This window comes from Canis lupus, chromosome 18 (assembly GCF_048164855.1).
Source record: "Canis lupus baileyi chromosome 18, mCanLup2.hap1, whole genome shotgun sequence".
Classification (NCBI taxonomy): Eukaryota; Metazoa; Chordata; class Mammalia; order Carnivora; family Canidae; genus Canis; species Canis lupus.
In genome coordinates, this window is record NC_132855.1 from 28,628,040 (window position 1) to 28,655,673 (window position 27,634).

At 37.6% G+C, this 27,634-nt stretch overlaps 1 protein-coding gene across 3 annotated transcripts in view; it reads right to left on the reverse strand.

Annotated features, from left to right (window-relative positions):
- The window catches only part of HDAC9 (histone deacetylase 9), a 911,611-nt gene that overhangs the window by 872,986 nt on the left and 10,991 nt on the right, over positions 1 to 27,634 (reverse strand). Inside the window, exon 1 of one of the 3 annotated variants that reach the window (XM_072783866.1) lies at positions 18,985 to 19,001. The exons of the other annotated variants lie outside the window; for them this stretch is intronic. The gene's annotated coding sequence lies outside the window, so the exon portion shown is untranslated. Of the gene's footprint in view, positions 1 to 18,984; positions 19,002 to 27,634 lie in introns of those variants that run through there. 3 annotated transcript variants of the gene reach the window in all.

Below are 27,634 nucleotides of genomic sequence, written 5' to 3' on the forward strand. Positions count from 1 at the left end.
AGAGACACAGAGAGAAAGGCAGAGACATAGGCAGAGGGAGAAGCAGGTGCCCTGCAGGGAGCCTGATGCAGGCAGGACTTGATCCCAAGACCCCGGGAGTACGACCTGAGCGAAAGGCAGACACTCAACCACTGAGCCACCCAGGTGCCCTAAGAAGAAAACTTTTTCAGGACACGTGAAAAACACATGAAAGTGAAGGAAATATGAGGAAGTTGTCCATAAATAAAAGGTCTCTGGCACAAAGCCATGCCCATTTGCTTAGCTATTGTCTATGGTGCTTTTGTGCTATAGTAGCAAAGTGGAATACCTAGAGTACCGGCCATAAGGCCCTAAAAGACTGAAGTATTGACTTTCTTGTCCTTTATAGAAAATGTATGCCAACTCCTGAGGCAGACAGGTAAGTAGACAGACAATACAAACTGTAATCCTCTAGCACCTACCCATCACAGTAGGTTTCACTAGAATTCCAAAGCATAGTCATTAGCAAAGTACATTACCAAAGTTATCAGTATCAGTACCATTACCAAAGTACTTTAGAATGGATTTTATCATCCCTTAGAAAATAAAACACATTTATCATGAGCCAGTACTCCTCTTATTGCTACATTTGATGATAGGTATGCTTTCCTTTAAAAAATGGACTTTGATGAAAGGCCCAGAAACCCAGATTGCAGCAGAACCTGAGGATCTTCTGCTTCTCCCTCCCCTGCCCTCATGGTCCACCATCTCTGATGTTGCCTGCCCGGCCCGTTCCCTTCTCCAATCTTTGATGGTCACCCACATGGCAGCCATGCGGCAGCAGGGGGACGCCCGTGCCTCAGCACGCCTACAGCTATTCTCAATCACAGGTCAATCTTCTCCAACATACTCTTCTTCTTCTTTCTCATTGCATCTGGGTATTTCTCAGAAGGTAAGTAGATTTTAACTCAGTAGTTTGAATTCAAGGAAGACCTGTTAATTCTTTTTGTGCACTTTCAACTTTCTCCACAGGCCTAAGAGAATAGAGAGGGTGAAAAAGCTCCCTCAACGCCTCCATCATCTATTTCCTCTGTCGCCAACAGTTTGGGGAAGAAAAAAAAAAAAAAAAACGCTTAGAAAATATCAATCAAGTTATCTGTTGCTTTGGGGGCAGAAGTCTAAGAAAAATGCTGCGACACTGTGTCTTGTATTAGGATGGGTAATGGAAAGACAGAAACCCTGTCAGAAACAACAGCTGGCGGCAGGGCAAAATGGAATGGATCAGATAAATCTCTCAGATTCTCAAAAAAGAAAGAAAAGAAAAGAAAAGAAAAGAAAAGAAAAGAAAAGAAAAGAAAAGAAAAGAAAAGAAAAGAAAAGAAAAGAAAAGAAAAGAAAACTAAGTGATATGAAGCAGCCAAGGCTAAGAAACTGCCCACAAAAGTTTATGCCACCAGACAGCCTTAGGTGTCTACAACATCTCTACCCCATCCCCCAAATCTTTACAATGATGACAGCTTATCACATGGAATCACAAAGAAATATAAGAGAGCTGGGAAGGGACTGTTCAAGGTTCACTGATATCCTCTGTGTTGAAAATACTGCTTATACAAAGCAGATGCTCAATAAACATTTGCTGAATGAATAAATTGAGGAATAAATGACTCTATTTTATTCTCTGTACAGAAACTAGAGGCTTGAGAGAAAAATCACATGACTTTTTCAAGATCACACAGCTGATTGAAGAAAGCTAAAATAACAACTCAAAACTTCCCCTTGCCCAAGGCTATGGCTCCCTAGGGGCAGGTAGTGTGGAAGATACCGATGACATTCATCATCATCTGCTGCCATTCTACCCTCTTTATCTACAGATCTCCAAATGAGCTTGGCATTCTGCTCAGAGAAGGTAGGCAACTGCCTTACCTCCCAGAAGATAATTCACCTGAAGCCTGGAGTCTAAGCCAGCGGTAGCAATCTGATTTTTTATGGGCAGTGACTGGTTTAGGAGCAGACTTCTGACGGAGGATATTGGTCAATGGTATGTGAAGGGAAATGTGCTCAGGAGAAGGCCTTTAAGGAGATATTTTCCTACTTAATAGGATTAAAAGGCCACTCCTCATTCTTTTACCTTTCAGAGTTTGTTATACAAGGGTACGAGTCTTCTGACATCTTATGACTGTGAGGCTACAAAGATTTCAAGACCTAACCTAACCTAGAACGGAGACTTCATTGAGCTGTTGAATTAACCAAAGCTGAAACTGCCTGTTCCAGACTTTGTGAAAGGATAAATCTATTATTATTCAAGTACTATTATTCAAGTCCAGTTGTCTCTTGTTTGTAGCCAAAAGCATGTTGAATCATGTATCCACTCTTGGAAGATGCCTGATTCCCTGCCTTAGCCTTTATCCTGCTAGAATCTTCACCTAAAGTCAGAGGAAACACAGGTATCATCAATAAGAAAAAAAATGCTAATTTTCATCGCCAAGATGGCAGGAGGGTTTCAAGAGCCCCGCATTACCCCTGTGAAGCACTAGTCTATTCCAAGCCAGACTCCAAGTGCATCTTCCCAATAGAAATATATGTTGTGTGGGCCCCAAGATGATTTTAGAGCAAAAACTGTACTCTATGGTTTAAATACGCTTTTGTAGGTTGGCCTGGAAACGTAACATTGTTTCTATGGAAAAATGTTTAAACTCCAAACAACTCTGTTCCAAATGAACTTTTGAATGCAACCTGTTTTAAATTTGGGGGTTGCATATTTATTTATAATTAAAATACACCAGGATGAAAATGAGTTATCAGGTGGAAAAATCACATTTGGACTTGTGGCTTTCAATTGATCAGTGTCCCTTTGCCATTTTGAATAAAATAGCTATGAATAAAAAGGGGCTGTGACATCTTGCAGCACCAAATAAAAATGCTAAATCAGAACTCCAATAACCTACCAGATTCCATTTTACAGTACTTTCCTGTTGGAGGAGGGGGTTACCTTACAAATTAAACAGTGCTCATTCTGACAAAGTCTGTCATTGTAACCAATGGCTCATTGGGAAATATTTCAAGCAGCAATTTGAATGAGTGTACGAAAATCTTCCACCAAAATACATTTAAAAAACAAAATAGGAAAAAAATTATATTTAATGATGACTCCAAATCCTTAGAGTTTTGTGTTCAAGTCAACCAACAACTGTAACTTGGTTCCCCTAATCCACCCCGCCCCGCCCCAAATCTCCATTTCTTGGTCCTAATACTAAAGATGGATTGGGGTATATCAGAAAAAGTAGTTCCTAGTGATGGTAGCTTTTTCTATTTCCTCAACTGTAAAAGGAAAATTATGCCATCTAGATCCCAGACCTGTTGTGACATTTAGAGGATATAGCTGTACAAGTACAGTGCTGTACTTGAAATCTAGTAAGCACTCAGTGTCAGTTCCATTACTTTCTCGTCTCTCTTACAGAGTACTGCCCTCATCTAACATATCCAAATTCTCACCAACCTACACACATAACTGACAACCAGAGTTTATTCTTCTGGTAAATATGCATATGGTCTCTAAAGAAAATCAAGTCTAGCATAATCTCTCAACACTATGTGAAAATGAATTAACATTTCTCTCTCCTTGTATAAAATATTATGATTGAAAGCTATGGGGATTTTTCAATACTGTAATTACCATAACTTATATTTAAATTCTGCTGAAAACAAAGATCCAGATGTTAGTTTCTGGAATTGCCCGTGTTGAAGAAACACAGGTGTAGCCCTGTTGCATGAAAGGGTAAAAAATAAATTAAAAACTATAATTCAAGTCGAGGTTTGGTATGATATAGAGAATCTCATCTTTGCTTCAAGATCTCCTTATCTTTTCCTTGGAAACTACTAAGTTTCAGAGTTTCCAAAACTGTTCTCTTGTAATACGACAGCTTTTTTTTCTTTTTTTTACTTAAAAATCTATTGTAATGATTAGTGAATGTTGGTGAAAACAATGTCTGTAGTTAACAGAAGGCAGTAAAGATTAGACCTCAGTGTTCCTAATGCTTTGAAATTAATGTTGAAAAGCAGGAATTCATTCTTTCGGTTAACTTGACTGCCACACTGAGCATATCTCTGTGTACTGCTCCCTTAAAATGCTCAATTTTTAGATGCTGATTAGAAGCTGTGTTCAATTCGTCTATCATTAATTCTGAAGTGTTATTTGCATATTGCTATGGTGCTCATCTTACCTCAGTTCCAGGACCTGTCTTTTCTCTGTTTATTAAACCTACCACTGACAGAATGAACACTATGTAAATCAAAGAGATGCCTTTGTTCAACAAGTGTGATGATACTGTGCAAAGCAACTGAAGACGCTGCCACAAGTCTCCAGAATAAAACTTGACCCCACACATGTGTAAAGCTCTAGGAGCAAGCAGAGCTCTATCCAGGGTGGCTATCTATATTCTCCCATGTATTCTTCAGTCCCAAAATACAGTATTTTGAAGGCAATTTAATATTTTGGCAAAAAAAGAAATGAGTCTTATCAATTTTCCTAAGTCATACTTCCAACTCACAAAATGTAAGTTTTCAAATAAAATAATTCAAACTAACTTTTCCCACCTATTATACTGCACTAACCTTATTTATCTGTCTGGCTTTATCCCAGGCAGATAAATACCAAGATTTATCAGTGATTAAGGAAGTAAATAAAACAGTTTCCTCATGAAGCTCTCTACACTTCCCTTCCCAAAGTGCAATTTGCTCTTTCTCACATCTCTGTATCTTCTGTTATGTTTTAAGTCTGAAATGCCCAAAATCTACCTTACTGCCAGCATGAAAGTAAACTCTCATCCTCAAGTACCCACAAAGAGTTTTCGATTCCTCAACAAGCAAGCTCTACAAATCACCATCACGCCCAAGAGAAGAGCAAATCAAATTGCTTTTGAAAGATACAAAGAGAAGAAAAACTAAAAGCTCTCATTCTTAATCTAAAAACAATGCATATGTATGAGCAACACTAAACTCTAAATATACATTTGTATTTCACCCACACTGCTTATGACTACAGATTTTTGCCAAAAATATTACATTTAAGTATAATACCTCAACTTTTTGAAAATCTCCAAACCCCCTATCTTTCCTCTCCACTGCCTACCCCCAACCCAAATATATTACTACAAGGTGAAGGACAGAAAATCTCACATTAAAGATGAAAAACTGAGAAGAAGGGTGATTCCCAATGTAGGGGAAAAGAAGATTTGGGTTTAGGTACCATCTCTTAGTCTAATAGGAATGGGCTTTAGAGGCTGAGATGGGAATGCTGACTCTGCCTCTAATGAACTGTTTAACACTGAGAAAGTGACTTAACCTTTTTGAACCTTAGCTGTAAGATGGGCTTAACATCTCCTATGATCACCGTGTATACAAATTAAATAAGCCACCGGCTATAAAGCAGTTTCTCAACCTTGGCACTACCAGAATCTTAAGCCAGATAAGTCCGTGTGGGGGTTGTCCTGTGCATTGTAGTTTATTTAGCAGCATCCCTAGCTTCCACCCACTAGATGCCAGTAGCACTCCTTCCTTCTGTTGACATTGCCAAATGTACCTGAGGGGCAAAACTTTCCCCTGTGGAATATCGCAGAGTTATCTGGCTGATAATAAACACTTACGTTTTATTAGTAATAGTCATCATCCTCATTATCCATTAGATATTGGTTTCCAGATAAAAACTGTACTATCATCCACATTTCAAACTTCCCAAATGTTACCAATGAAAATGTCCTTTGGTGGCAAAGATGGGAAGCATGGCAAGACCACAGTAAACATCTAGGAGTTGATTGACACCTGATGAAACATATATTCTCAATATGACAACTACAGTCCTTTGTAAGAAGGAAATGAATTTGTAGTTAAAGGGAATGTAAAAAAAAAAGAAAGAAAGACCACAGCTTTGACATTAAAAAAAAAAAAATGCCACACAGCACGACTTCCCAGTCCTAATGTTAATTTTTAGCAGAGCTGTGACCAAAATACGGACACATTTACTCCTAGTTCAACAGATATTTCATCTCACCATGACAGGCATTTAGGGAAAATCCAAATTCAACAGTCAGACTTTCCAGTGACTATTCACTGTCCAAGTGCATTTTCCCACTAATTCTTTTTTGTAAACTAGCTAAGCTCCCCAAACTCTCTTCCTGTCTCCTTCACTATATTGCCCAGTTCTTCAGGAAATCGACTGTTCTCTAGGGTCTACAAGACAGAAGACAAATTTAACCAAGGCAAGTTTGGGTAGCAAGAAACCGGTAGCTTCAGTCTCTCTAGTATGCCATAGCAAACATTTTCTATGGCAAACATCCTCAGCTGGCATAGAACAGTCAGTCTTTCATATTTCACCTAACCAGTGTACACTGCTTGGTCAGATCAGTTTTGCCTCTAAAGACTTACTCAAACACTACTGCTTGCTGTATTTTCTAAGAATTTTTAGTATTAGAAGCATGCAACACAGTGTCTATGCCTTCCAAGGAAATGGCATGGAACAGACTTATTATGCACTCTGATTTCCTGATTTCAAATAGAACATATCTTTTCTACTAAAGGTTTGTAACCTAGCGTTCACTAAAAGGTCCATGTTAGGGATAGACTGTACAGTTTGTTACCCGTTCTTGAATAGGAGAATACAAGCAACAAAAAATTAAGGCAAGAAACATCAGTTTTTGCTGGCCCTAATTATGGTAATTAAAGATAAATTAGTCTATTTCCAGAGTGGATTTAGATAAAATATTCTGAAAGAAAACAAGTTCATCTTTGGTATCCCCATGTTGACACACCTGTGCTCCTCATGGTATGCCCCATCCCCAAGCCTAAGCTACTTTATGCAGTACACCATTTTTCAGATGCTTCCAGATTTCCCATAATTACCCATGTTGGTCAGTATCTTCTTAGAGCCCAGATACATAACTTCCAAGTCAATCATCAATCTGATAAATTAATCCATGTCACTGTGTTAAAGGCCCTCTCTAACAATAATATGCAAAAATAGAGTCTGGTAGTAATATAAACAAGGATTTGGGGACTAGTAATTTTGACCTGGTTACTTTTCCGAGCCTTAGTCTTTAAGCTGTGGAACAATAATCATCTGTTTCATAGGTTGCTGTACCCAATGCAGTGCCTAGCACATAGTGAACATCAAATAATGACAATTATATTAATAACTTCCTATTATATCCTACGTTGAAGTAGCTCCAATATTGACATTTTCAAGCTAGAAAATAAGGAAATTATATTAAAATAATTTTCACAATAAAAAAAGAGGATAAAGTGTAACAAAGAAAGAGAATTTCAAAGAAGAAAATAGGGACCCTCTGTTCTGCACAAAAGGAAACTGTGACATGGCCAAAGTGAGAGTACCATGTTGATGTAACATCCCTTTACATGGCTTTCACTCCCTTAGGTATCTGTTGTTATCTTTCCCATCAAGGAAACATAAATACTAACACTATTTCAGCACAGATTTCCATGTACAAGTCTCTGAAGGGACAAATTAAAAAAAAAAAAAAAAGTGAGAAGTCACAGAGAAATGTCATTATTTGGGTCATTTGTAAAGTAGGGATAACAGAAATGCATTACTCACAGGATTCCTGTGAGGAGTAAATGAAATAATACACATTAATAAGCAGTGGGCCTGGCATAGGACCTATATAAAATATTGGGCATTATTGTTACTCAAAACAATGCAAGATCTTCACTGCACCCACACAGCAAATGCAACCCAGACAGATTAAGTGATGTTGCAAAGGAATGCAATGGAGGTAGAAAAAAAAAAAAGTTACTTTCTCATGTTTCTAATGAGAAGAAGGAAAATATGGAATGCTACGAGAAAGAGCAAATCCACAGAACACTATCACAGACTATCACTCTTCCTAGTTAGTTTCCTAGGGTGCTGTAACTACCATAGACTAGGTGGCTTAAAGCAACAGATATTTATTCTCTCATGGTTCCAGAGGCTGGAAGTTTGAAATCAAGAGATGAGCAGGGCCATACTCTCTCTGAGACCCAGTAGAATCCTACCTTGCCTCTTCTTAGCTTCTGGTGATAGCTGGCAATCCTTAGCATTCCTTGGCTTGCGCCTGCATCACTCCAGTCTCAGCCTCTGCTTTTTATATGGCCTTCTCCCTGTGTGTCTCTATCTATCCTCCTCTTATTTAAGGAAAGTAGTCATACTGGATTAATGGCACATCCTACTCCAGTATGATCTCATTTCATCTTGATTACAACCTCAGAGACCCTTTTTCCAAATAAGGTCACAATCACAGATTCCAGGGGTTAGGATTTGCATGTATCATTTGGGGGGAACACATTTCAACCCCCAATACCTCTCTCCTTGGGAGACTTTTTATTTTGTTTTTGTTTGATTTGTGTGGCTTTTTTTTTTTTTTTTTGTCAGTACTAAAGCTACAAATGTGAAATCCACTGAAACAGATATTCATGCTAATGGACCAACTCAGAATTATTGTAATAAAAAGGCAACTATGTCTACTTAACCATGTTTACTTCCCAAGCTCATTAGTGGTTCCATGTGGTGAGAAAAATTTCCCACTCACTTTATCAAATTTAGCACATTTATTTAGTCCAAGTCAATGTCTGAAATATCCTTTCATACATTTAAGCCAATTTTTCCCAAGGTCGTGCAGCAAGATAGAAGTCATAGATCTTTCCCCTGTGAGTCAATCACTATAAAATATAGCACTGAATTTGGGTGAAAGGAAGTTAGGTGATGAAATGTGCCTGGAATAATACAGAGTTGCTTTTTTCCCATGTAATACACTTTTATTATATTTTATTATATATACATTTAAACCAAAACCAAAGCACCACTGGTTCTAGAAAGAATTGTAATTTCATCTGAATGTTTCTGTAATTAAGTAGCTTATTTTTTAGGACTAACAACCACACTTTCTTTCCAATCACAATTCAAAGTAAAAGGGAATACATATTATTATCAATATCATTTAAGCAAAGTGATCTTTAAAGAATAAAAGTGATCACTTTTCTCTTATCATAAAACATCAGCAAGTAACATAAAATATAACTTTTCCAGTCAAGCATAATCTTTCATCATTGCTGAAATTTTTTGTCAGATTTTTCCAGCCTGGGATTTTTCTGATATAAATTTGGTAATTTTGATAAAGAAAAATTAACTCAATTTGCCTTAAAAATGAACTAATCTAAGTTCTGGTCATATGTGCAAGACACAAAGCAATCCATATTAAATTGTCATTAGTGTACATCAGAAAAACAGTTACCAAATTTGATCTGACAAAGAGAAGCCTCTGAGCATGAAATCACTGAGAAACATGAGGCGGCTTTTCTGGAACTGTGTAATACAGATAAAATTTTCTCTTTAGAAATGAACATTATATTTTACATATTTAAAAACCCTATGGGGGGCAGCCCGCGTGGCTCAACGGTTTAGTGCCTGCCTTCAGCCCAGAGCCTGGTTCTGGAGACCCGGGATTGAGTCCCACATCAGGCTCCCTGCATGGAGCGTGCTTCTCCCTCTGCCTGTGTCTCTGCCTCTCTCTCTCTCTCATGAATAAATAAAATAAAATAAATCTTTAAAAAAAAAACCTATAGGGATACAAGTCAAACATGTGACTAACTACACATATAAGCAGTGTAGTGAAGTAGCTAGGGCCCATGTAGAGTCAGGTCAGACCTCCTAAGTTGGAAGCCATGCCTTGGAAGCTGCAAGAAATTCAAACAGCTACTCAATCTAATACTCAGTGTTCTCAGCTGTAAAAGAGGGATGATGATAATAGTACCAACATCTAAGATTTTGATGAATAATAGATGAAACGACTATAAAATCTTTGGCGTTGTGCCTAATGTTATTATTATTAAGAGCACAGATCCACACCTGGCAGGTATGGCAAACTGCCTGGTTTCGAATCACAGCTGCTATGGATTACTGGCGAAGAAGTCTTAGGCAAGTAACTTAACCTCTGTGAGCATCAGATTCTTCAAAAGGGGAAAATAATAGTAACTGCTTCAAGAATATAAAATATATGTGAATTGCTTAACCCAATATAGGAATATAGTAAGACCTCAGAAAAAATATATGTACCTCATCATATGTTCATGGTGGAATTTAATTATGCAAATAATTTAATAATTGGCTTTTCATTTACATGCACTACAAATTTTTTGTTGTTTAATAATTATTCTCATAAATCCAAAACAAAGAATGATTCTATGCATAGAGGGCCAGAAACATTTTTGCAGGTATGAAGAGTCCAAGATTGATCTAGGCAGGGATTTTAGAAATATATTCCTTTCAGATCCATTCTCAGTGCTCCCAAGTAGTCCATGAGCAGTTTACTTAAATTTCACTCTTTTCTAATATTTTTTTTAGCTGCAAAGAAAGAAACTAACATATTTCAAAGAAGTCTTGATGTCCATTCTCACAAAAATCAGAAAACAACCCAAGTAATGTGTGTAGCTATACTTGCTTAAAGCATTCAGATACAAAAAGTATTATCAGGCAGATTCTCAGATTACTTTCCTCCTGCTCATCTTTTTCACCGGACCCTTCCCAGCAGCTATGCTTGGTACAGAGAGCCCTCCTTTCAAGTTCAACATTGTGTCTCAGCTCCTGGACTGCTCTATCTAGACTGACACTGAAGAGTGGATCCTCTCCTCCACAAGGGATTGCCTAATGGCTTTACTTACCAACTAAAAGTAAAATCTAAATGGGGGCCAAAAACATTTCTCCCAGGCCAGTAGGTAAGGAGACTGAAAAGGCTACCTTCCAAATATGCCAGCCTGAAGTTGTTAAGAAATAGGAGTGTTGGAAAAAAAAAAAAGAAGAAAAAGAAAAGAAAGGAAGGAAAGAAAGGAAGAAGAAAGGAAAGGAAGGAAAGGAAGGAAGAAAAGAAAAGAAAGAAAAGAAAGAAGGAAGGAAGGAAGGAAGGAAGGAAGGAAGGAAGGAAGGAAGGAAGGAAGGAAGGAAGGAAGGAAGAAAGAAAGAAAGAAAGAAAGAAAGAAAGAAAGAAAGAAAGAAAGAAAGAAAGAAAGAAAGAAAGAAAGAGTGTTGGGCAGCCCGGGTGGCTCAGCGGTTTAGTGCCGCCTTCAGCCCAGGGCCTGATCCTGGAGATCCAGGATAGTCCCACGTCAGGCTCCCTGCATGGAGCCTGCTTCTCCCTCTGCCTGTGTCTCTGCCTCCCTCTCTCTCTCCTGCTTCTCCCTCTGCCTGTGTCTCTGCCTCTCTCTCTCTCTCTCTCTCTCTCTCATGAGTAAATAAATAAAATCTTTAAAAATAATTTTTAAAAAAGGAGTGCAAAGATTGGAGTTATACATGGTTTGAGAGCCTCCCCTTTAGCAAACATGATTAGTTGGCTAACCAAAGCCATTCTCTATCATAAGCCATTTTCTCCTTTACTGTCTCCCACTACAGATGTTGGAAAGATAAGTAATCACTTTTCAAGCTCTTCCGTAGCTAGGAGTGGCCAATGAGGTATAAGCAGGCACTGCTAAGGAAGTGTTAAGAGTCTCTAAAACTTTTGCTTTTGTGATCAAACAAGATATTATATGCCTGGTGCTGCCCCTTCCCTGCCCCTCCCCCTTTTTTCTACCTAGAACATGAACCTGAGGTTTAGACCAGCAGTAGCATCGTGCACCTATGAATCAATCACTAAATACAAGGACCAGCTGTCTGAGCAGGGCCACAACAGTGTTCTAACTCTAACATCAGAAGTACAGAGTGAGGCATTATTCTTCCAACATCAAGGCTAAGGCCTCGAGAGCCTCAGCTAGATAGAAGGGGTGACATTAGACTGCAAAGCAGGTAACAGTGTTAGCTGCTCAAAATGGTAGCTGTAATGGCAACAGGGGGCCAGCTGCATGTATTTTCAATACCAATAACCGTATTTAGCATCATCAGTACCAGTATCCCTAAATACTTAGGCTAATTGTTTAATTTCTATTTGAGAAAATAGATCTGAAGAGACCTGAAATGTTAAAATGTTATGCAAGTGCAAAATAGTAAAAAAGTTCTTTATTTTACTATATTTCAATTGAGAGAAAAATAAAGACTGTAAATTTTAATAATGAGAAACTAATAGAACTGACACAGGATAAGCAAAATGTTATGCCTTTCTTTGATTGAAGCATATATATAAATATGAGTGTGTTAAAAGCAAGAATCCAAGTGAAAAAGTCATAAATTATAATGTTGAAGAAAGTCATGTTCCAAAATAAGACTTGTTTTCTTCAGCAGTCTGGATAACATTTTACCTTGTGTTCAAACTATCCATGCATGCAATGAATGCAGCTTAGGCAACCTCAAATTATACCTCATTTCTGATCATCTTGTAGCAACTCAACCCGTGTCCATGGAAATGTAGCATCGCATTGCACAGCTAAGTAAAACAAATAACATTTGCCATTTAAATGCATGAGGTACCTTTAAACTGACTCTCTGTATTTAAATATCTCTACCTAAAAACAGACTAGAAATACAACACAATATTTTAGAGATTAAATCAACATGAAAATTTGCCCTGGTCAATCACAGTATTCACCTCTCATTCTACAAATTTATTCACAAATTGATTCCTTTCTGAGTTTCTTTTCTTGAGCTCATCCTTCCCACTTCTTTAATTACAATTCACTAATGTAAATGATGTTAATATACCTGTACTTGAATTTGCCACATCTTACATTATCATTCCTCATCCTTACAAGAACAGGGACCCAACCTCTGGACAAGCTTAATTTTCCCACAATGGTCTGCATCTCATTTCCTACCATTTGTTTGTCAACTTCTTCCAACATTTACTACTTCTATCTTCTTTTACACCATCAATCTCTTGCTCTCGAATGGCTCCTTTTGTTAGGGCTATCAATTAATTCAAATAAAAACACAAACAAAAAATGAAAGAGCCCCAAACCTGCAAATGTCTTCTGGCTACTTATAACCTAGTACCTAAAGAACATCCTTCCTCAGTCATGCTTTTTTTTTCTTTTCTTTTCTTTTTTAATTTTTTTAAATTTTTATTTATTTATGATAGTCACACAGAGAGAGAGAGGCAGAGACATAGGCAGAGGGAGAAGCAGGCTCCATGCACCGGGAGCCCGATGTGGGATTCGATCCCGGGTCTCCAGGATCGTGCCCTGGGCCAAAGGCAGGCGCTAAACCGCTGCGCCACCCAGGGATCCCCATCAGTCATGCTTTTCAAAAGAAAAGATCTCACTTCTTTCCAAATATCCCATATACACAACCATTGTGTGCTGGTAAATGTTTAGCAATTGGCTCTCCTAAAAATAAGTATGTGTATGTGTATGTATATATATGTATATGAGTTTGTTATAAATTTTATTATTATAAAAGAGATATCAGCACAATTTATACATAATAATAAAATATATAATATTTTTTACCTTAAATTCCATAGTGCCAACTGATTTTATTTTTTACAATCTGGTTTCTTATAAAATGCTTTCTTTTTTTTTCAAGATTTTATTTATTTATTCATGAGAGACAGAGAGAGAGAGAGGCGGAGACACAGGCAGAGGGAGAAGCAGGCTCCATGCAGAGAGCCCAACGCAGGACTTGATCCAGGGTGTCCAGGATCACGCCCCGGGCTGAAGGTGGCGCTAAACCGCTGGGCCACCCGGGCTGCCCATAAAATGCTTTTATTGATATTCACCAAATATGTTATATTCTGACATGGATGTTGGTTGGTATTTTCTTTTACATTTATAAATATGATGAAAATAAAACAATGAATATGTATGTCAGAACTTCTCTTGCACATCAAAAATGGAAGCAACTTCTCTGTTAACTAGATAATATTTTATGAATTTGGAGAATATCTGGAAGAATATTTCATTTTTTGTGCCACTTATAATGCAATTTCTACATATCCAACACCTTTTTTAGTTTAGTCTGCATTATTAACAAAATCTCTATCCCTTTAAGTCTAGAAAACAGGGGATCCCTGGGTGGCGCAGCGGTTTGGCACCTGCCTTTGGCCTAGGGCACGATCCTGGAGACCGGGGACCGAATCCCACATCGGGCTCCCAGTGCATGGAGCCTGCTTCTCCCTCTGCCTATGTCTCTGCCCCTCTCTCTCTCTCTCTCTGTGTGATTATCATAAAAAAAAAAAGTCTAGAAAACAGCAAAACAAAATCTCACATTTGCACCATTTGCCAATTTCCATGGTATAAATACTCTCACTATGGCAAACTGCAAGATACCAAAGTGAAGTCAATGAACGCAGACTCCAGAAGAGATATACAGTAGCAGAACATTATAGGGTACATCCATTATCCAGACAAAATAGATGTAAATAACCTTTTTAAAATTTTATTTATATTCAATTAGCCAAGAGACAGTACTTCATTTGTTTCAGGTGTAGAGTTCAGTTACTCTAGACATAAATAACTTTAAGAGCACAGACAGGGCAGCCCAGGTGGCTCAGCAGTTTAGCACCACCTGCAGCCCAGGGCGTGATCCTGGAGACCCGGGATTGAGTCACGTCAGGCTCCCTGCATGGAGCCTGCTTCTCCCTCTGCCTGTCTCTGCCTCTGTCTCTCTCTCTCGATTAAATAAATAAAACCTTTTAAAAAAAAAAAAAGACCACAGACAATAAGAAATGCACTAAAGCAAGTAGGAAGGATGGATTTTGAACATTTATTATACTTATTTTTAATACAAATTATTTAATTGTAAGTATACATAATTCAGTTTACAGTAATGGCTATGTTTAACAACCAGCTTGTACAACTCCTGAAAATTTAACAATCTGACTCTCACAAATCAGTATAAGCCAGCTCCAGGTCACCACTACATGGCTATATGGCTTACGCACCTATCACTCTACTGTATCTGCTCTTGCTAGAGCCAACATGGACTTGCAGCTACTGGTCCATGGAAACTTTTGTGTACCTATTTTATTTAATCTCTCTGCCACATTTCCAACCGTTTCCACACAACTTTCAACTACCCTGTCATGCTTTTTCAAATTCATCTTAGAATTTATTTCATTCACCATCCTCCTTAAATGTTCGTGTTATTCTAACCTCAGTTCCCTTTCCCATTCATTTTGCAAATCCACTCTAGGCAATCTCACTAATGGTTTTAGTTAACCAACAATTTACCAATGACCTTAAATCCCTATCACTTAGCAAACCAGACTGTTCTGCTAAGCACCAGAATGGATCGCACAATGCCTTATGAGTTAGGTCCCCTTCTTATTTACTTACAAATTAATTAGTTGGGTAATCATTTGTTTATGTCTGTCTCTCCCAGTAGGCTGTAAGCTTCACAGGCACATGGAACATTGTGACTCTTTTCTTGCTGTATCCTCAGAGTCTAGCACATTATCTAGCATAGAGTAGTTAACTCTGGGAATCAATAAAAGTATAAATTGAAATAAGTATTTCAAACTCAACAAACGCAAAACAGAACTCAGCAAATGTTCCACAAAATGTGTTTCTTTCATGAATCCCAATCAAACCAAATGGTGCCAGTATACAACCCTGCCTCATGTGAAAGCATCCCAGACTCGCCCTTTCTTTTATTCTCCTTAGCTACTCCTTCATGACAATCTACTTTCTCATCTCCTAAATATACTTCAAAACTATTCACTCTTCCTCATCATTCCTCTTGCTACCTTAGCTTCTACTCACTCTTGCCTGGACCACTACAACAGCCTCCCAAGCTCCTTGCCTCCTGTCTTTCCCTATACCACCTCAGCTACATAGTGCTACCAAAATAGTATCTTTAAAATGATGACTATAGCCACACTTATTTAGTAATCTATCAATGGTGTTCTACCAGCTGGAGGGTAAACTCCACAGTCCATCCCCTAGCACTTACAAAGCTATCAGGACTTCATCTGGCTTCGCAGGCTCATCAGCTTTGCTTTCACAGGAGAAGCCTAAACTCTACTTGCATTCACGTGGCTGTAGTTCCCCCCACTCTCTCTCACATCTCTGGGCCTCTGGACTTTTACTTCTCTCAGCCTGAAATATCCTCTCCCAGTTGTTCACATGGTCGTCAAGGCTCATTGGAAGCAGCTTTGCTATTCAGAAGCTTTTTTTGACCCCCAAGGAAGAGCCTTTCCTCTCTACTTTCATAATACTCTGGTCTTTCTCTAACTATATTAATTCCCTTCTATGGCTATTACTTTTGAATATTTATTTCTCCCCAACTAGACTATGAACACTTGCCCAAACTTGACCATAATGACCTCAGAGACAAGCGCACAGTAGGAACTCAGTACTCCTTGTATGACTATAAAATGACAAATCATTTATTCTGCAGAGAAAATATACATCTAAGAAGTTGTCCCTTTTAAAACCATTCACCTTGAAAGTTACCCACTTAGTTTAATGATGGTGGCATTACTCCAAGTATTTTTGGAAGTCGAGTTTCAGAATTGTCTGGGGAATGTTCTTTAAATTATCTCAAGTGAGGCCAAAAAAACATCATTCTGAACAGATCTGAAGCCTAGGAGGAATCACAGCACAAGTGATACAATTCTCTGCAGAGAATGAGGAATGAAATATGTACAAGATCACATAATGATTGATGCAGGGGGACTAATCAATTGGCTCAGAGGCATATCTACAGAGAGAATCTCAAAAAATATTTTGAGCAAAGGTCAGATTATTTAAAGACATTTACAAGTCCTTAAGACATGATTTCTTTGGTAGACATTATTAAGGTGGATGTATAATTATTGGGAACTTGCTTGATCCATTTTATGAAGCTCTACAAATTAACATTTCCCAAGGAATATCCAATGTGAATTGGTATCTAATAGAAACTGGTGATTAAAGAAATTTAATGCACAGTATTAAACAGTCAAAAAGATCCATTTACTCCCAGATTTTTCACAAATGTTAATATCTTAATATGACTATCCGTGACATCCAATTATGGCACACAGGGTTTATCAAACTCTTTTAACTTCATGATCTTTTTTTCTTGCAGATGTTGTAGTACTAACACTCCATACTTTAAGAAATCTGTTGCATGGGACTAGGTGCATCTTTAGGCAATATGACTTTGTAACCTGAAACTATACTGATACCAAAAGCCACAGATGAGGTTACTGAGAATTTATTCTAACTGCCTTACATAATGTATCTTATGTATCTTTACAACATATCCTTACAACAGTCTTATAGTGTAGATAGTACTAGGATCCCCAATTTATAATTAAAGAAAGAAAGGCTAAGAAAACTGAAGTAACCAGGCAGATACCACACAGTTAGTTAGAAACAGAGACACAATGTCACCCTGTCATGGCCAGCCCATGGGCCGGAAAGCTTAACCTGGGCACTGAGACAGTTCGCACCTGCACTGTCTTTTGGACTTAACACGCTCTCCTGGAATACACTGTCCCTTCACAAATTCCCTATGTCCAGATAGCTAATTCCTACCTATTACTTTAAGGTTCATTTTATCTACTTTCCCTGGGATGCCTACACTGCCAACTGACTAAAAATAGCCATCCCATGGTACCGGATTCCTTTTATGAACTTATAAATCTACTATCTTATACAAACTGCAGCTAGAGGCCAGAAAAAAAAAAAAAAAAGCTTTTGACTGGCTAACATATCCCTGATAAGAGACAAGTTAATGGCCTAACCTCATTTTTATGGCTTTATCGGAATAAATTCGGGTCAATACCATAATAATAAATTTGAAATACTGCTTTTAACATTTCAAAGTATTTTCAGGAATATCATCCCTCTGTATCACAACTTTGAAAGGAAGAAAATAAGTTATCTTTATAAATGAAGAATCCGAGTTTTAAACAGCTAAGAGGCTCACAAGCAAATCAGTATACCCCAGCACAGTATTTAACACATAGTAGGTATTTGATGGATGGCTGAGTAAACGCTTGAGTAATGTTAAATTAAATTTTGATATTTTTCACACTTTAGCACTCCCCTCACTATGGTGTAGCATCTCCATATACAACAGATACTGTTGATGCCTGCCCACATCCCCTGGCCATTACTACTCAAATGTGTGCCCACAGACTTTCAACTGCCAACACTTCTATTTTGTCACTTGAGGGTTTTCTCTGGACCTCTACAGCAGGCGGGGAAGCAGCCTTCAACTAAGGAGTAACTGGTTCTAAGGTATAATACCCAAAAAGCAAGGAAGCTCCTTGGGTAGACAATTCTAAGGGATGTCTTCTTGCAGTTTCCCAAAAAGAATTAAGCTTCAGTTGCCCAAAATGGTACCTGGCTTAATAGACATCCTTTACTGACTACCTTTCCTATTCCCACTCATAGGTTCTTTGCCTCCTAAAGAAACTACCTGCTCTCCAACCTTTGTCTTAGAGTCTGATTCTGGGAAATGAAACACTCTAGGATAGGAAAGTGTTTCTAGTTTTAAAAACCAAAGGTAAAAAAGTCAGGGATCATTTACAAATAATTTAGTATAATCACATTTTTCAAAGAGAAAACATTAACCAGCCACTAATGCCACTGCACACTAAAAAAAATCCTAACTGGGAGTTACTGTTAGCACATGAATTTTAACTTACGAATATTCTGACATGAAAAGGGAAGAAAGACTGCTTTGAAAAGTATAGAAAGACACTTTAAAAATCTGTTGGGCAAAGTGCCATTTTAATACCCACTTTAGGCCTTCTATCTAACACCTTCCTCAGGTGCATAGACTGAGAAAAGTAAAAATTCTCACATTCTATTAATCTATTCTTTTTGAAATAACTTTTTAAAGGCTGGGGGGCAGGGACAAAAGACATCAGGTTGTTTTAATGAAGCGATCTAATTGCATAGCATTTCTTAATCCACAGATCTCTGATTTTCAGTAAAGCAAACATAAGCTATCTCTCCCATATGCCTACATTTGATGCCACTGAATATGTCCACTCATTTGTTCAAAATCTGCCAAACACTTTCTTTGGAGAATCATGAGGATTTACTTGTAAAAATAGGAAAATGAAAGACACACAGCTATCCCCAAGGAATCTTAAATGGTGAGACAGAAAAATGAACCGTTACCATTCAGGATGACAGTGGATGCCGAGGGCATGTGGGGGTCACCAAGGAAATGCTCCTAACCTACACAGGGAAGGAGGAATGAGGTGTGGAGTCAGCAAAACTGGATTAAGATGCTTATGAGACAGTTGCTTTAAAATATAGTTCCCCACACCTAGCCCACCATATTTTATTTAAAATTAAAAACTATAAAACATGAGCACTTACATGCACCATGAAATTAAAAGAGCTTTTTTCTAGATTTTCTGATTTCAAAATTTGGATAAATTCATTAAAGTTCATCTCCCTTCATTTTGTAGATGCTCCTGCTTGGCTCTGGAAGATCTACCTAACCCTCCTCTTAAGTAATCCAGCAGCATTTGTATAAGAAACCCCAAGTTAATGAGATCTGAACTAAAACTTGAAGGAAAATCAGGAATTCTCCAAATGTAAGGGGGGAAGGATTCTTCTGGCAGAAACGTGCAAATGGATACCACTGAGAGGCAACATGGAACTCTTAGAACAGTCAGTAGATTAGTACACCAGGGAGAGAGGGGCAGGTGGGGGATGTAGGGGGAAAAAAAGTATCAGGAAATGAGACTGGAAAGATCAGTAAAGGTCAGGTCTGTTATGGCCTTTGATTCATTCTTTTGAGGTAGAATTCACATACCACAAAATTCACCCTCTCAACCTGTACAATTCATTGATTTTTTTTTTTTTAGTAGACGCACAGAGCTGTACAACCATCAGCCCCATGTGATTCCAGAACATCTTCATCACTCTCAGAAAGAAACCTATGTGCATTAGTAGTCACATGCCATTCCACCCCGCAACCCAGTCCCTGACAACCAATACTCTACTCTTATCTCTGAAGTATAAATGGAATTATACAATATGCGACCTTACAAAAGGCCTTGTAAGTCAGGCTCCTTTAACTTAGCATAATGTTTTCAAGGTTCATCCATCAATACATCATTCTTTTTTTATGTCCCAGGATTTTCCATTGTGTGCATTTACCACATTTTGTTTATCTATTCATCAGCCGGTAGACATTTCAGTTGTTTCCACTTTTTGGCTATTATAAATGGCTATGAACAAGCATGTACAGCTTTTGTCTAGAAATATGTTTTTCATTCCCTCAGGCATATACCTAGAAGTGGAAGTGCTGGGGAATATGGTAATTCTACATTTAACTTTTTGGGGAACTGCTAGACTGTTTTCCAAAGTGGTTGCACCATTTTACATTATACCAATGCTAAGGAGTCTGAAGTCATCCAGATGTCAGGGGAGCCACTCAAAGTCTTGAGGCTGCATAGAATGACACTAAAATTTTTAGAAAGGTCACTCTAGAAGCAGTGTGGAGAGTGATTAAATAATTTGAGTAATATAAGAGGCATAAAAATCAGTTCGGTGTCTGCTGCAAATAAGCCGGGTGAGAGACAACAAAATACTCTAATTAGGAAAATAATAGCAGACATGGGGAGGAGGAATTGGAATTGAAAAGGAAGAGAAAGGAATTAAAAACTCGGAGGAGAGACAGAGAAATTGCTTTTTAAAAAAGATTTTATTTATCTGAGAGAGTGAAAGACAGAGAGAGAATGAGAGAGCACAAGCAGGGGGAGGGGCAGTGGCAAAGGGAGAAGCAAAGTCCCCTGCTTTGCAGGGAGTCTGACATAAGGCTGGAAACCAGGACCACAGGATGATGACCTACCTGAGCAGAAGTTAGATGCTTAACAGACTGAGACACTCAGGCACCCCAGGAAATCTTATTTTTTTTTTAAGATTTTTTTATTTGTTTGTTCATGAGAGACACACAGAGAGAGGCAGAGATACCCCGGCAGAGGGAGAAGCAGGCTCCATGCAGGGAGCCTGATGTGGGACTCGATCCCGGGACTTCAGGACCACATCCTGGGCTGAAGGTGGCGCTAAACCACTGAGCCACCAGCACTGCCCGGAAATCATTTTTAAAAACAATTAATTCCAGACACCTGGGTGGCTCAACGGTTAAGGATTGAGTCCCACACCAGGCTCCCTGCATGGAGCCTGCTTCTTCCTCTGCCTATGTCTCTGCCTGTGTGTGTGTGTGTGTGTGTGTGTGTGTGTGTGTGTGTCTCACGAATAAATAAAATCTTTAAAAATAAAAACAATTAATTTAAAACTTAAATTACACAGGAAGATGAGTATCATAAATCATAAACTTAAATGCCTAAAAGATCAGGCAAGTAATGAAAATAAATAAAACACCAGATGTGAGCATTGGGAATGGAGATTATAAGAGGAAAGAACAGATCTCATCTTAAAAAAGCAGTTATCACTCAGCTCCAATCACCCCAATGCCATTGGGAATGTAGATGTAGTACTGTCAGATCTTCTTCTTGGTCACAAAAAGTCAAAAATCTGGATTTCATGTTAAATATCCTGATTTTTTAAGTATAGTCAATTAATTCAATGTTTCTTTAAATTCTGTGATATCAACAAAACATGCCCATGAGCTGCAGTCTGTGATCTCCCCAACAGAAGTGAAAGGAATGGTAAGCCAAGAATCAGAGTATGTGCACAGAGAAAGGGTGGACTGGAGAAGATCCCATGGAAGAGACTGAGGAGAGAGCAGAGGCAGAGGAGGAAACTGTCAGGATTTGACATCCCAAAAACCCAGGGATGATATATTCCAAAAAGGGGAATAGTAGTAAACTGTAAAATGCCACAGGGAGCCATTTCACACTGGGAGTGAAAAGTGGACTTCAGGATTTGACAACTATGGAATACAAAATATGGAAAATTAAAAAAAAAATTGGTGACTGTGAGCAAGTAGAAAGCTGAATAGCTTAGCTTTCTCTCTTTTCCCAAGCCTTTTCTTCAAAAATCAACATAAGAATTACGTGCCTCAAATTTCTATTTACATTTCTTGGAGAAGAAACATCACTGATTATGCTGTCCTCTTTAGGTGATAGATATTAGAATAGTCCAATTTTTTTTAATGATGCCCCATGAAGAAGTTTTGATCTCTATGATGCATGATCCCTTGTTCCTCTCAAGCTTAGTTATAAAAATTAATGGCTAATGTATCTTATAAACAAAAAAATTGTGAGAACAGTGTATAGAGCTTTATCTGTGTGTGGCAGAGACCCAAAATAACAGTGGCTTAAATAAGAGAGAAGTTTATTCCTCACTCACATAAAGCTCTGAGCTAGTATGGCAGCTCTGCCTCAAGAAGTCATATCATTGTTCCAGGCTTTTTAAAAGAAATCTTGTTGTTCTGCTATCCTTAGAATGCTGGCTGGCCTCTTACCATGGTCTAAGACAATACACCACCATATCCACATTCCATCAAGTGAGAAGGGAGAAAACAGCACTCCCCTGTGCTTTAATGGCCCATTTGGAAGTCATACAAATCACTTCTACGTACTTCCTATGGCCAGAATTTTGCCACGTGGCACAATTCCTAGCTGCAAGGGAGGCTGAGAAATGTCATCTTTATTCTGCAGGGTCTGATCTCAGCAAAATTCAGAAACTCTGGGTTTGAGGAAGATGGGGAAAGGAGATACGGGGAGATAACTAGCAGTCTCCACGATAGAGTGGTATTCAATTTTTTAAGATTCTGTTCTTAAAAATTCTATAAATAATTTATATTTTGGTTCAGTTTTACAAGAGAATATAAATCTGTCCTAACCTTTATGCTTAAATATTGGAAACAGAGCACTGTAACATTGCCACAATTTTGGCTTCATCGTGCTGGTATTTATGACAGCACTGAAGAAAGTTAAAGTTAATTTTAATTTGTTCTTACAAAATTATTTTCCTAAGAATTCTAAAGCAACTCTAGTCTTCTTGCCATGCCTAAAAACTAGCTTTCAAAAGACTACATTAAAAACTCAAATTGTAAAATACAAAAAATCATTGACATATTCCTACAGCATATGGAACTATACCACCTCAAAGATTCTTTTAAATTAACACAGTCAATTGTGCCCTTACTGCCAGAAAATGCTTGAAGTAACAACATGCATGCGCTAAAGCAAGATGTGCTCCTGAATTTTGACACTCTATTCTCATATTAGTTCACAGTGCTATATTTTATCATTCAAATACTAGAGAAAACTAAAAATAAAATAGGTTCACCAGCACATAGTTCACTACTACTTGACATGTGAACATTCTAAAAACCTACTCATGAACTATAGAACTACTAAATTTCTTAAGTAAATATAAAAAGGAACTCCAAAAAAAGTGACACAATTTAAGAGACAGTAATTTATTAGCTGTTTTACGATCACTCACATGATATAAATTCAAGAGTATATTATTACAAACTACCTGACTTCAATTCTTCTTAAAAAAAACAAGCTAAGGGCAGCCCCGGTGGTGCAGCGGTTTAGCACCACCTGCAGCCCAGGGCGTGATCCTGGAGACCCTGGATCGTGTCCCACGTCAGGCTCTCTGCATGGAGCCTGCTTCTCCCTCTGCCTGTGTCTCTGCCTCTCTCTCTCTCTGCATCTCTATGAATAAATAAATAAAATCTTAAAAAAAAACAAGCTAATAGGACAGAGTATTTCCCTATATTAACATCTTTTATCCACTTACAAGTATGTGAATTCTTATGCTTAACAAACTTAACTTCTTATTTTATGACTGACTTACTTTAAGAATAATTTTGAATAGCTAGAGCAATAATTAAAATCATCAAGCATAATACAGGACATAAATGACTATTAAAACTTAATTTTTGAAAATATGTAGTACAAAGTATTCATTATTAAAGGTTTGGAAAATACTGAAAACTAAAAAAGACTATCACAATAAACTACATTAAAGTGAGTATTAAATACTTAAATCATCTCCAAAATTATATTAACCAATAATACTTTACATGGAAGAGAAAAATCAATGGAGGATATTCATTTTTTAAAAGATTTTATTTATTTATTCATGACAGAAAGAGTGAGAGGCAGAGAGAGAAGCAGGCTCCACGCAAAGAGCCCAATGTGGGACTCAATCCCGGGACTTCAGGATCACCCCGAGCCAAAAGCTGACGCTCAACCACTGAGCCACCCAGGCACCCTGAGTATATGCACTTCTAGTCAAGACAGAATAACAGGGATGGGAAATGCATGCTCTCTGAAGTGCTATACAAAATGTATGAAACAACAGTTTTCAAGACACTGGATATCAGGCAATAATCCTGAAGAAACAGGAAACATAATGCAAACCCTAAGAAATGGGAAACTGATGACATGAGCTCTATGACTGTTCCAGCTTCTAGACAATAGCTCAGGGAAGAAAAAACAAGGCAGAGCCAGCACAATCCCTGAACTGAAGAGATGTACCTAAGAATATAAGGAGATCAGAGAAGCTAGAAATCCCCAGATTTCTTCTACCAGAAAAAAAGGTAGTTGAACACAGAGAGATCTCCAAAGATCTGCAGATAACCCTCAAAGACTCAGCAAAGTACTGATCAGCTGTGATCAAAGTATTGATCACAATATATAAGGGAAACAACGCATGGCCAGGGAAAGAACCACCAGAAAGGATTAAAGGGAACAGTACAGAGCACTCACTTAAGGTTGAGAATTGTGCGTTCCCCCCAGCCATACTGGAAAACATTAGAATTCATGCGGATTGGGGTAAAGCTGAACAAGACCTGAAAAGATCAAACTTTTTCCAAGAAACTAATTGTATCACATGAAAAACACATTTAAGAAGATTTATAGGGATACAAAAATATCCCGCACTCTACAAGGTAAAATTCACAATCTCTGGTATCCATCAAAAACTACCAGGCACCCAAAGAAGCAGGAAAATATAAACCATAACAAAGAGAAAAATCAACCCAACAAAACTGGTCAAGAATTAAAAAGATGTTAGAATTTGCAGACAAGGCCATTAAAATGGTTATCATGAATCTATTCCATGTGCTTAAAAAAGTTAGAGACATGGAAGATTTTTAAAACATCTATTTTAAACTCAAGAGATGAAGACTACAATATATGTGATTAAAAATAAAAAAAAAAAACACTAAATGGGCTTACTGGTAGTGAACCTGAAGACACAGCAATAGAAACTATCCAAAATGAAACACAGAGATGAAAAAAAAGAAACAGATTATCAGTGATCCTAATATATACCTAATTGGAATTCCTGAAAGAGAGTTGGGAGACCAGGGAAACCAAACAAATTTGGGAGGAAAAATAACTACGTTCTTTCAAAATTTGAAAGAAAAGATAAATCCATAAATCTAAGAAGTTCAATGAACCCAAATTACAAGGAACATGAGGAAAGCCATACCAAGACACACCATAATCAAATTTTTCAAAACCAGTGAAAAAAGGAAAATGTTTAAGGACACGTTGTATATGAAAATAAGGATGACAGCAGATTTCTCATAAAAAATAATGCAAGGAAGAAAACAGTGGAGCAACATCGTTAAAGTATGAAAGGGAAATACTGTCAATTTAGAATTCTATAACCAACAAAAATCTTATAAAGTGAAAGTGAAATAAAGATGTTTTCTGATATACAAAAGCTGAAAAAATTCATCACTAGCAGACCTTTGCCACATGAATAGTTAAAGGAAGCCCTCCAGGCAGAAGGAAGATGATACCAGATGAAAATAGTATGAAAGCATAAAAGGAAATGAAGGAATGAAAGGAATGAAAAGCACTTAAAATGGCAACTACATGAGGAAATGCAAAATATTTGGTTTTATTGTGTAATCTCTTTAAAATATGATTTCATGTTTAAACAAAAATAACACGATATAGGGTTTATAAGATATACAAAAAACATTATATGAAATAAAATTTAATGTGTTTCTAATAGTTATTCAAAAATTAATTTCCCCAAGAATATTTCAGACCTGATATTCTAAAGAAATTAGAACCGTAGCCTTTATTCTAAAATCCCATTCCACTTGGTTTACATTTTCTCATTCGCCTTGAGTAGGCTTAGCATTAAACTCAAATTATATACTCAGAAGTATATTACATTTGTTTTCATAAAGAAAAAACGGTAACTCCAAAAAGGTGTTCTTAGTGAACAAGCTAGCTCACATGGTTTCACAATGGTTTTTACTGAAATTTTATAAATGAAAGCAAATAACTATTGTTTCACTACAATGCTAAGCTCATCAAATTTTCATTTTAATGCAGGTAACTTTCAAAATTTGGGTCAAACAGGTAGATTAAAAAATATTTATGGCGCAAGTCACAAAACAAAGTTCTCTTCCTCATTTCCCCAACCTGTCTAAAATGAACATAATGCATAATACATACAATTAGGTATTTTTAGGATAAGGCAAGTTGGAGCAGAAGATAATGCAGTGCTAGCTTCTCACCATTAAGAGGCAGATGAAAACAATCATGTGACCAAAACACAATTCGCAAGTCATGAGTTTAAAATTCTATATATTTCTGAGTTTTTGTCTTAGTCTTTGAAATCTATTCAGAAGCAGAATGACAGATTCTCTCAATGAGTAGCCCTATGTTGGAAGAAATACAAACAAGATGCATCTTTTGGGTAGTAGGTTTCAAGATAGAAAATTTCATATTGACAAAACTGTCTTGGAAAGGGAGCTAAGTCAGCCATAAAGTATACTTTAAAGGCTTGAGTGTATAACCCTGTAAAGAAATTCTGATGCATATTAAATTTGGGAAATAATACACTAGACTAAAGAATGAAGAAAGGCAAGTCTCCACACCAAAGTCTGTTTTCAAATTCTGCCATTTAAAACAACTATTAAATCTCTAGGAGTAGGGAATGAGTGGAAAATTCTCAAATGTTTCTGCTTGTCAGCAGAGTTTACTTCAGTTTCTTTGAATATTTAGTCTCTATTTAGTTTCTAACCACTATTACCAGATTAGCATTCTCAAAAGAATTAAATGAGACAACACATACAAACATACCCAATAACAAGGTTCAATGAATATATGATGGATTTAAATAGAAGACTTGCTCCTAAAGTGCCACAAGTTGTATAAAAGACCTTGGCCACTTACTTGAAGCAATCCTTATCTTTCTAAAGGGAAAATCTTGTTGCACTGATGTCATGCAATTGATACCAGCTGTGAAACTTTTTATGTTGGGATTATATCTTACACATAAGGATTGAGTCATCATATGTTTAAGTGTGTATGACGTCACTTCATTCTTTTTCTCTACCAGAAAGGATAAAAAATATGAAAAGCAAAACAGCCAACAGAAGAAAAGGAATATTCAGACATTTTTAAGAATATGTAAACTTGATGGAGTGCCTGGGTGGTTCTGTGGGTTAAGTGTCAGACTCTTGATTTCAGCTCAGATCATGATCTCAGGAACCTAGGATGGAGCCCTGAGTCCGGCTCTGGATTCAGTGGAAAGCCTGCTCAAGATTCTCTCTCTCCCTCTCCATTTTCCCCTCCCCCCCCCCCAGTACGGGTGCTCTTTCTCTCTCTAAAATAATAAATACATCTTTTTTTTTTTAAGTACATAAATTGGGCAGCCCGGGTGGCTCAGCGGTTTAGCACCGCCTTCAGCCCAGGGCGTGATCCTGGAGACCCGGGATCGAGTCCCATGTCGGCCTCCCTGGATGGAGCCTACTTCTCCCTCTGCCTGTATCTCTGCCTCTCTCCCTCTCCTCTCTGTTTCTCATGAATAAATAAATAAAATCTTTAAAATAAATAAATAAATAAATAAAGTACAT